We start from the raw sequence: 11,234 nt of genomic DNA, 5'->3' as shown, positions 1-11,234 counted from the left end.
TTTCTCTAAATTGTCATATAATATGAGTTTAATTCTTATGATGTTTTAAATATTAATGGAAAATATCATATAGTGTCGTGATACGTTGTGTGGTATTTTGTGATACGTTAAAATTGTTTGTAATGTAGGAGAAGGAGTTTTCTCCAGCCCCCTTAGAGTCCCGGTTAGGTGTGAAAATTAAACTGACAAAGATCGATGAACAGAAGGGCATCCATGTTCATTTAATATGTTTCATGTGATGTGGGAGCCTTCATTAGGAAATGAAGACTTGAAGAAATGGTTCAACTTGAACTTTTTTTTAAACGCCTACAGCACCTGGACTTCCTAGGTGGTCTCCCATCCAAGTACTAACCAGGCCCGACCCCGCTTAGCTTTCGAGATCAGACGGACCGGGCTTGTTCAGGGTGGCGTGGCCGCAGACAACTTGAATATTTTCATGTTAGGTTTAATGGAGACTGGACAGCCCTGGAAGCGCACGATAGGCGAGAGTGTAAAGTGAGTGTGAGGGAGACAGCGGGGCCTGTTGGCTCTGACTCTTCCCAGCATCCCTCTCACTCCGTGTAAGGATGGCACTCCTCACTACACTCACTGGAGGGTCTGATGGCCTGTTTTGGGGACGAGCAGTGAGCGGAAGGTCAGAGTGACCCCCTACTTCTCTTGTTCTCTCAAACTCCTTCGGCTTAAAATGTTCAGTTTGCTAAGGTGCCGTATTTAGGGGTAGCATGTCCCGAACCTCATCATTCATATTTTAAAATATTACACGATTGCAGTATGCAAGATTTTGCGCCATAGTACAAATATACAGGATACCATATTCCACACTGTGCATGCTATCTCTTCCTCTCTCTCTCTCTCTCTCTCTCTCTCCTGCACACACACACACACACACACACACACACAAAGAGAAACAGACTCTGTGTTTCTTGAACTCCAGTAAGATGGAAGCTAATGGAATGTTAATGCTCAGAGGGTCCTCAGAAATGATCAATAATGAGCCCCTATTTTTCAAATGACTTAACGGGGACCCAGCGGACTCAGAAGGGTGGTCCAGTGGCGGACAGCTGGTTAATGGCAGAGCCGTTCCAGGGAATGAAGCCTGGCCCTGCTGGGTCCTGGCCCAGCCAGCTCTCAGCCCCTGCTTTTCAGCAGCCACGCTTTTTCTCTGCGGAATTGAGATGCTCAGGGAAATGCCTTCGACACCTTCAGATTGCACAAAATAAGCACGTGCAACTGAACCACTTAGGTTCCTAATATTTGACATTTTACACCCCATACTGAGGGGTATCTTTGACCCATCAGTGCTACATCTGAACCTGAAAGAAAAATGTTTACGTTTGTTATTAGACATATATATGCCTGTCTCCCTTCCCTGCCCTTGGAGACATATGCCTCCATTGTCAGCTCCGTTTCCTGTGTTTAACCCATGCTCTGTCTCCTCTGATTGCCCCTAATGGAGCCTGACAGTTGTAGAGTTAATCTAAGCTCTGGTCTCCAGGTTTCACCTCAGGAAACAATCGGTCCCCAGAGTGTTTGGGCTTCTTGCAAGCCTATATTCCCCCCGGGGCCCTTCCTGGCCCAGCTGGGGAGCCTTTCCATTGTCTGCCAAATGGACACCAATTAAGTCAACTGTTCCCCAATTAGAATTTTGCAGAATTCCTCTTGTTCTCTTGTACCACTGCTGGAGAGCAAGGGTCTGTTTTAGGAATTAGTTACCCACGGAGGAAAATAAATAAATAAATGGCGGCCCTTTCCTGTAACCCGATCGCCCTGGGTTTTTGCTGTCAGCCATTCACACAGCATGATCCGGGGCTGTATGGCAACTGCGTGGTGGCTCTGAGCTTTATCATCTGCATAATCCTTCCACCGGGCTGTTCTCAGGGCAAGGCCCAAAGCTTAGGGCCCCTGTTTGCCCCGAGGGGCACTCAAGTAGCTGGGAAGAGGCGGGAAAACGCCTCTTTGTACCAAAAAAACCGTAGGTTTGCTTTGAAGAGTTGAAAGCCTGGTGTTTTGCTTTCTGGAGGAAATGCCCCTCCATTTGGACGACTGACTTGAAGGCAGATGTGTTCTTGTGATGAAGGATTTTGCAGAGCGCGGCATTTCCAGGCAACGTTTAAGATGTCAATCAGTGGCGTTTGAAATCACTCAGCCTGTCACAGCTGGGTGACACGGGGGCTGAGTCGGGGAGTCTTTAGAGAATGGGGACGCTGTTGACATCAGAGTGCGCTTGTTTGTGAAACACAGTCAATCACAAATAATATCTTCTTCAAAGCATCCTATTTATTGTCATATATTTTTAAGCATTTATTCGGCGTGTTTATTTGGTACGCGCACAAAGAACAAAGAAAGGCATGTGGCTTTGAGCCACACTTTCCAGATGATACGGTGCACACACACACACACAGGGCCACCTGGGATCGAATTCAAATGCAGATTCTGATTCAGGAGACTTGGGACGGGGCCTAAGAGGCTGTTTGCCGCTTAAGTTCCCAGGTGAGGCTGAAGCTTGTATCCCTTACCACAGTCTGAGTAACAAGAGTTTAGATTGATAGGTACATTGATAGGCAATAAATTGATAGGTAATTAAGTCGATAGGCAAAAGATACATCATTCTTATTGGATTGGGTCCACACGGACAAAATAAAGATTTGAATGATGTGTTCAGCTATTTCTGACAAAACACCTTGTCGATCTGTGGGTGATTTTCTTTCTAGCAGTACGAAATCATCAATCTGCTCATTCATTCATTCATTCATTCATTCATTCAACACTATTTACAAAGTGTCATGTGTGTAGCATTCAGCTACTTGCTAAGATACAAAAGAAACAGACTAGAAAGGTTTCTGACCTCTAGACAAAACATAAGGAAACAGAAAGTTCAGTATCTACAGATGTATCAGTTGCCACATGAGCAACAATCCTTAAATGATAGTTGTTTGAAACAGCAACAGGGTAGCGGGGTTTAGTAGATGGTGTCTCATGTCTCCCCAGAGTGCAAAGGCCGACTCTGCCTGGCCTTGTTCCCTTCAGACTCAGAATGGGCAGCGCCACCATTCACTAGCTAACACCGGCCACAGGCCAGACTCCATCTGGTGATGGAGGAGACCACACAAGGCCAGGAAGGCAGGAAGCAGCCATCATTGGGGGCATCATTTGAGACTGGCAGCCACAATATAAAATGGCCGAAACGAAGAAAACAAAATTAAGGACTGTAGCGATTCAGAGAAGAATCTGCACAAGCTATATTTTTAGGGAGAAGCCTTCAGCTATGAGATAGGGCAAAGGAGTCATTTACGGCAGTTATATACTTATTTCTTTCATTATTACAGTTAAGTAAATGTTTATTAAAATAAATTAGAAAATAATGAAAAGTACAAAATGTCATGCATAAAAAATTAATAAATGGATAACCATTTTAAATGGCTCTTTATCTTGATAAAAGCTACATAACATCAAAGAGTAAGATCTGAAACAAAAAAGCTAAAGGCCATACAGAAAATTATATGTTATGGGAAAAAGGGCCCTCTTAAAAGCAGAAGATGACAATATATCAATGATCTAGGTAGGTTTTAAATAATGTGCTTCACGCTTACGGCAGGCTGAGAAAGGAATTCCTTAGCTTGTCACAAATCACCCACAATCCCACCAGGCTTCACTCAACAGTCAGATGCAATAATGTGAAAATTCATACCTCAACGTACTTTTCAACCGTATGCCACAGCCCAGAAGAAAATACCAACTATTAGCAGAAAGAGGCTGACTCAATTTTCTCGGAGTTACGTTTGTTTGGAAAGTGATCAATAAACCTTGTATAAAAGGAAAATTGACATCTACATTTTAAAAAGAGAATGACTGCCTGAGAAGCCATTTCTGTCTCTCTCTGTTTAAACCCGAATAAGAAGCAAAAATACAAGAGAATGTCTTGTACGCCTGCGTCTGCAACAGTCAAGCACCGATCGTTCATCGAGCTTCCGGTGTTAGAGACAATGACTTCACACTGCGAGATGCCCAGAGCTGTTCATTTTCTCCTTCATGTTCAATGCGTGTCTTTGCTTTCTCTTTCCTTCGTTGGCCCTTCTGTCGCTAGCCTCCTAAATGCTATATTCTGGGCAGTTTTCCAGGCCTGATGTCCCTTGCTATTCTTTACTCTGGTTGTTGTCCTAAGAAAGTAATAGTGTAGCATTATTAAAATATCATTATCTTCTATGGGGAAAAGTCATAAGATGCTTTTATTTAATTATCCTCTAATGAGGCCACCTGGAAAGGTGCCCGCAGACCTGTTTCAGATGATGGGAAAACATCCAAATCTTGGTAAGACCCAGCCTCACATTTTTGGGGCGTGTTGAGACTATCCTGTCATTTTTCACCGGAGACTCCTGCTGTCCTAACTGACGTCATCAGCAGAAATCAGCCAGAGGGATACAAAAGGGACATTTCTCGCCTGTTCCAAAGCAGGCCAGCCTGAAACATTTACAAGAAAGTTTGTTTTTAGGAAATTTCCAGTCCAATTATGCTCTCCCTAGAGACGTGAATAGTTCAGATAGCATCCAGATAAGCATCCACAATTTTGGGAACTTCATAAAAAAACAAAACTAGCAACTTTTTGAGGCTTGGCCCTCCCCGGCTAAAATAGTTCTTTCGGGAGAGGCAGCCTCGTCTGGTGGTCTCAGGACAGGGGTTCCAACAGGGAGAGTCTGCGTGTTTTGATTCCAGCTTCCTTTCTCACTTGATGGGTGGCCTGAGAAATAAAATAAAAGGCAACCTCTGGACTTGAGACAGAGGGATGAGTAACGATCAAGCCCACGTTATTTTTGTACTGATTAATCTGTCTGATGGATGCGGCTAAAAGGGTCATTACTTTTGAGCCTGAAGAGTCCACCTGGGATTCAAGGGCAAGTCATCTGAAGTGTGCTCACACCCTCCCGCACGCACTCCTGCTGGCCTCTCACCTGTACGGTCGCCTAAGATTCCGAGAACAGTGGAGGCTCTTTGTGGCCTCTGCTCAGTTGCATTTTTACTTTGGGAGGGCTGGTGTAATTCGCTGATCTACATCAGTTTCAGAGAGCATCACACTGAAGCCATGGCATGTGTGTCAGGAGAGTTATGACAAGGCAGAGGATCATACTTTTGATTGGGGAAAAAACCTACAAGGAAGATCTACTTCAGAGAGATACTATGGAGATGTAATACAATCTAAGGGCCAAACAGGTACTGAGTTCTTCCTCTACTTCCTTTCCTATGTAACCTCTAGTGCCCAGCTCACTCCACGGGTACGCGTATAACTTTTGATAATTGAGGCTGCAGGTGATCAAAATCCAAATCAAGCTGGTTTAAACAGTAAGTGGAATTTATCGCCTAGTGCCACTGGAAAGTCCCAGGTATGGGGAGGAGAGGTCTGATCACAGGCTCACCTCCATTTCTGGGTGACTCTCTGCACTCTGCCTCCTCTGCCTGGTGGCTGGGCCCATAAACCCTTGACTTGGCTAACGGTGAAAAAAATGGCTGCAGAATATACATCCAGGCACAGCACTATCCAGAAAAAGAGATGAATCCTTGCCTACTCTCATGCAATGTCATAGGCGTCACTGTGACTGGATCAATATTCCATCCCTGAATCCATCATGGTGGCATGATGGTCAAGATTAGGCTGATTGTCTTGGGCTAATTAAGACTTAAATGGGGTTGAACTATGAGTCAATTTTACCCACCTGACAGCTGCTACCAAGTAGAGAAAAAGCGCCGTGGATGCTGGGGAACCAACCGTGTCCTTCACGATAGGGACGATGGTCCCCTCCTAAATGTTAATAACTCTGTGTGTGCGGGTAAATGATTGATCCAAAACCACACGGTTAGCCTGTGTTAGAGCCAAGAGCTCTCGCCCAGTAGCTGATTGCCAATATTACTTCTGGCATTAGAGCATTTTATCATATCACATCAGATTTTCCACATAATTAGACTTCAACTGTGCTGGTAAGACTTTCCAATGATGAGCTATAGGCAGGGTTATTTAAAAAAAAAAAAATCACTAAAAACAAAAAGAAGCAGTTTGAAGAAAAGAAAAGGGCTGTGAATTTAGATAGACATAGGATTCACATTCAAGATCTCTCGCTGGCTGTCTATGAGCCTCATTTCGATCACCTGTAAGTTTAGTGTCCTCCCCACTAGGGACTGGGGATTCAATGAGGACATCTGTGTAGGCGCCTAGCTTAGTGTAGCACATGGCGAGTGCTCATCAAGTGTCTGTTCCCCACCCCTAGTCTTCCCCTGCCATTCTTTAATAATAGGTAACACGTATGGAGATGTTAAATTCTTCGCATAAGTCAATATCTCCAGAGAAAAATCAGTTCCGGTGTTTCCTATAGCAAGGCTCGCATCGATAACCAGAAACTGGAAAGCTTTATCAGGAATTCTACACTGGGCAGCAACTTCAACGGTGGGAGGAAGTGAGAGCAGTTCTCAGAGCAGGCTCACCTTTCAGTGGGTATAAGCTATGGGAATCTTCCATGCAGTGGAGAAACCAAGGGAGCTGGAGGATAAACTTTCTATCCAGGTGTCTGAAGAAGGACACACAGGAAAAAATAAAACCTGAAGCCTTGTCCCAAGAAAATGCTGAAACTCAGGCTACACCCTTATGAGGTCTCAAAAATGGACGGGCCAAGTCCTGGCTAAATCAGCTACTCCGTTGGCCTGGGATTCCCCCTTTATCTGTTATTTATAGAATTCATTGCCATACCAATCAAAGGATGGTTTGGTGATGAAATCTGCATGAAAACGGCATATAATCCTAGCTGCCCTCCAACAATACCCTCTGGTGGAGCCACTGCTGATAGAACAGCCATATTGTGCCAGCAGGAAGAAAGTCAGCTCAGGTTAATAAGCTCGAGTCTGTTTGCCGAGAGCCAGTCTGGACAGAGCAAGCGCCCTGGCAGACCCTCCGTCACCCTCCAGGACCGGGAGCACTGCTGCGCACGCGCACGCGCACATCACAGCTTGCGTCCCCCTTTACCTGAGGCGGGCATGAAGGAAATGAATCTGAAGTCCAGTTTAACGCCCCCGCCCCGCCCCCTGCGCGACAGGTTCAAAAGCTAAATTCCACTTCTCTACCTTAGCCAGGCCTTGTAGCATCTCCAGCATAATGTGAACTTTGCTTGTGAAGTAAAGACAAACACGGGCTTGACAGAAATGGCATAAATAATCAATCCTTCATATATTTATATAGAAGCCAGGTGCAGTTCACGGATGATTGCTTTGTACTTTATTTCTTTGCTTTTCCAAGAAATTGTGATAGATATGGTGGGAATGTCCCTCAAATATATCTTGAAAAATAATCAACCCAATTCAGGTCTGGTTAATGTGAAGGGAAAGCGGAATGGAAATCTAAGGAGAATCTTCAGAGAACATAACAATTGTCTTTTTATAATTTACATTTGATCAGTTTCCCAAATGTCATAACATGTGTGTATCACATTACGGTTTCGTGACAGAAAGACTCGTGCCAGGAATTGGACACATTTTATGGGATGAAGCTCTTGGTGAGGTTTCCAGTCTCAGTGCGCAATCCCCAGACACCAAACTTTCTTGGGACTCATTCAAAACTTCTCGGCAACGTTTGAGAAACAGCAAGTCTCACAGAGAACGGTGACCTTTCCACGTTTGTAGGACATACATTTTCACAGCAACATGCTATTCCACTTATTGATTCTGTCTTCCACAGATGGCTTCATTATGTGTATTTAATTTTAGTGCTTAAGTTAACACACACTAACGGTGTGTAAGACATACTCAAGGCTCCTTCAACAAAAAGCAGAGACTGTGTAATGGTGTTGGAGAGCCTGCTGGGAGCAAATCTATTAGAAACGGTCGAGGGAAAAAAATCCCTTCAAAGGCCCTGAGTGTGTGTGTCTCCTTATTTGTGAGGAGGTGGAGAGTTTGTAGGGGGAAGAGGATACTAATCAATGAGGCTGTAATTTACAGCAGCAGCTCTAGTGATCCTATTTTTCGCACAATAATTGCCACATGTTGACTGCGCAGATGTCCAAACACATGGGAGCACTTCTCTTTCCGTAAGACAAATGAAGATTTTCACTTTGTTTGGTAAACGTGTCAAGACTTATCACTTAGTCATGTGCCAGATATTAGGGTGTTTATCAAATTTGCCTTTCTGCTCTCTGGTTATGCAGTTCTATGATTTCAACAACATGGCAGTGATGAAACCAGCGTTTCCTGCATTCAAACTGTGGGCGGCACATCGGTGGTAAAAAAAACCAAAAACAAAAACAAGAGAATAAGAAATTCTGTCAATGTACCTGCCAGCCAAATGACATTCCCATACTCCCATGTCCTTGTGTCCCGTGACAGTAACCAGGTAGAATAACCTTGTCCAATAATCTTTGACTGAAAGAGGCCCTGGCAATTCGATCTCCAAGCTTTTCATTATAGATCAAACCACAATGCGACTTCCAAATGCGACAGAACCGAACAGAATATTAAAACTTCTCTTGTGATATACACAGATAAAGGTAAGAAATGTTCCAACGACACAGTGAAAACAAGTCAAGAACAAGCTCAGAAACAGTATACCCATTAGATCTAAGGACAAGAGAAAACCTTTCAGAAAGACGCGGATCTTGCCTCTCTGCTTCGGCGGCAAGCCAACACTCATCTGGCAGAACAGGACTCAGGTTGTTTGAGACACCCTCTTTCTGGGCCAGAAACTAAGCTAATCTGAGTGTCAGTGACTTCTCCAAAACACGATCAATCCACAAAAACTATGCTTCCTACAAGAACATTCAAACGCAATCATTGGTTATGGATTGTTGACTTCTTAGTACAGTTCAGGCTTAACATTTAGGAAAATTCAAGTTAGAGTGAGAGCGGGCTTTCTGCTCTCTCAGCTGCACAAGGAAACACTGGAGTCATAAAAAAGAGAATGTTCTGAAACTCTCTCTGGATCTAGGATACGTTCACTCTAGGCATTGTCCTCGCAATGTTTAATTTTGTAGAAATCAAATAGAAATTTTTTTTTAACTTATGGAAAGGGGAGAAGTTTTGTAGGATGGTGAAAATAATACTGCTCCATAATAATTTTCAGCATGAACAAATTTTTCCCAACCAGACTAAAATCTACAAAGGCAGAGGAATCTTTTTGGATTTCTTATGTCTCCTTATAGTCGTACGAGGCATATAGTTGATACTCTTTAATCATCAATTGCTGGAATAATTACACCATTGTGTTAAGCACGGTAGACCCATTATTTAACACAGCACCTAGAATGATGCAGAAACAAAACTGTCTGTTGAATGCATAATTGGCTGAGGTTCCTCAGGCCAGGGCAGAGAGTCTCGGCACACCACAAACCCTGATGGACGCATGTGAGCAGTTAGGAGCATTCCCACAGAAACGTCGAAGCTCTTGCCCAAAAGACACCCTAATTACTGCGACCTGAATTCCTGTTAGAAGGCATAAGAGTTATCACTGACAAATCCCTGGCTATATAGTTGGGAGTTGGGACCAGTTCAAGGCAGTGGTTCAGTCCTGGACAGTCAGTGTGCTTTAAGGAATCAAAGTCTAGAGAGGGCTTGGTGCTAAAAGCAAATACAAAGCATTTCTGGTGGCTGCAGAAAGCTGGGCACTATCCTCTGGAGAACCACGTGTGAAGGCCGGCATCTCTCTTGCTCAGGTAAACGTTACCTGGGAAATGCTGCTCAGTGGCATGAGCTTGGTAAGCGTCTTTAAATGTTCAGGAAAATTCTTATAATTTTACGCTTACTGGAAGGTCGATAAGTGCTTCTAGCTTTAGAAAACAGCACTTCCCATTACTTTATTTAAAAAGTCAGCTTGGAGGAATGGAATTCAAAAACCAAACCAAAGGAATACGATACCACAAATGACTGCATGCCGAAACACTGCTCAGTGCAAAGAGGCAAGGATTTTAGGATAATTAATGACAATGAATCATTCTTAAATATTTGAAAAATATGTTCTCACTACTAAAGAGAAAATTAATTTTCCCTGTATGTGCCACTTTGAAGTCAAAGGAAATATCCGAAGGGTGACAGAAGTAGCAATCAGTGATTTCTAGAAAAAGAGTCCCCCAAAAGAAGACAACCTACTAAAAGACCTTTAAATTAGTGTATAGTGGATATGGATAGAGCTAAAATTCAAAAAGCAATTATTTTAATTCAATTGTTTTTATCCTCCCCCTACATCTGTTCTTTATATAGAGATTCCCCCACCCCGTCAAAAGCTAAATATACAAATACTCGACGGATGGGCAAAGGCTGGCTTGAGGAGGGGTGAACGCCCGCACTAGGCGTCCCACATGAGAATGGGCCATTCTTGTTGGGGAGATGTAAATTCTCTGATTCTAAAGTAGATGCAGGTGTTTTTTTGCAGATTTGTACCACCACTAAAGGCCACTAGGGAATATGGTGACACCCTTAGTTATTGCGGGGGCGGGAGGGGGCAATGATTCATTTTGTTGGATTTCCTGTCATCAGATGTGTTCTTTGTCAAAGTTTTGAGGAAGGATGGCGTGATGGAGACAAAGCATTCAAACACTCCTTTGAACGCATGTAAGAATAATAAATATATCTTTCTTCTTCTTAACTGAACAGACATTGTAAACAAATGAACGCTTCGACTGTTACACAACAAACATCACAACTGCCATCTTAACAAACTGCCACCCTAACATTGACCTTCTAGATACTAAAAGACTGTTTATCGTGATTTTCCTGATAGTGTGTACACCAATTCAAGAGGTTTATGTAGCTCTTATTACTTAAAAGCTTCATAAGCTGTTCTACACAGGAGTTTCATCAACCAAGAGGTTCTATTTTTATACTTCGATATATGTATTTTTCTCACATTGGGACTTTGTGGCAAAAAATTAAAACCCTTGCATTACATTTGTTGAAAGATTTGCCTTTTTGTTTCTTAAATTCAAAATAGCCATATAAAATCTCCATGGAAACCATAAAGATGTCCCTCTTTGGCTTATCCACATTTGGATGATGCCCCTTTGTGCATACAGTTGGGGGTGGAGTATGGATGGTGTAAAAAGCCATCGCTTTCTTTTATCCGACAAAGAATACAAAGAAGTCCAGGCAACATCCCAGCACGCAAGCCTGCCCTCTCCGGACTCTGGGGCCTGAGGCCTAGACAATCGCCCAAGCCTGGACCTTTCCTGAGAGCTGCTGCAGAGAAGACCTGAGCCATAGCAAATATTGCGTCT

At 43.4% G+C, this 11,234-nt stretch overlaps 1 pseudogene; it reads right to left on the bottom strand.

Moving 5' to 3' along the window:
- Positions 1-303: 303 nt before the first annotated feature.
- LOC120587379 (uncharacterized) lies at positions 304-421 on the bottom strand (annotated as a pseudogene).
- Between the last annotated feature and the right edge of the window lie 10,813 nt (positions 422-11,234).

The sequence above is a fragment of the Pteropus medius genome, unplaced genomic scaffold (assembly GCF_902729225.1).
Source record: "Pteropus medius unplaced genomic scaffold, Ma_sr-lr_union100, whole genome shotgun sequence".
In the NCBI taxonomy this organism is placed as follows: Eukaryota; Metazoa; Chordata; class Mammalia; order Chiroptera; family Pteropodidae; genus Pteropus; species Pteropus medius.
This window is presented reverse-complemented; position numbering and strand designations above follow the sequence as displayed.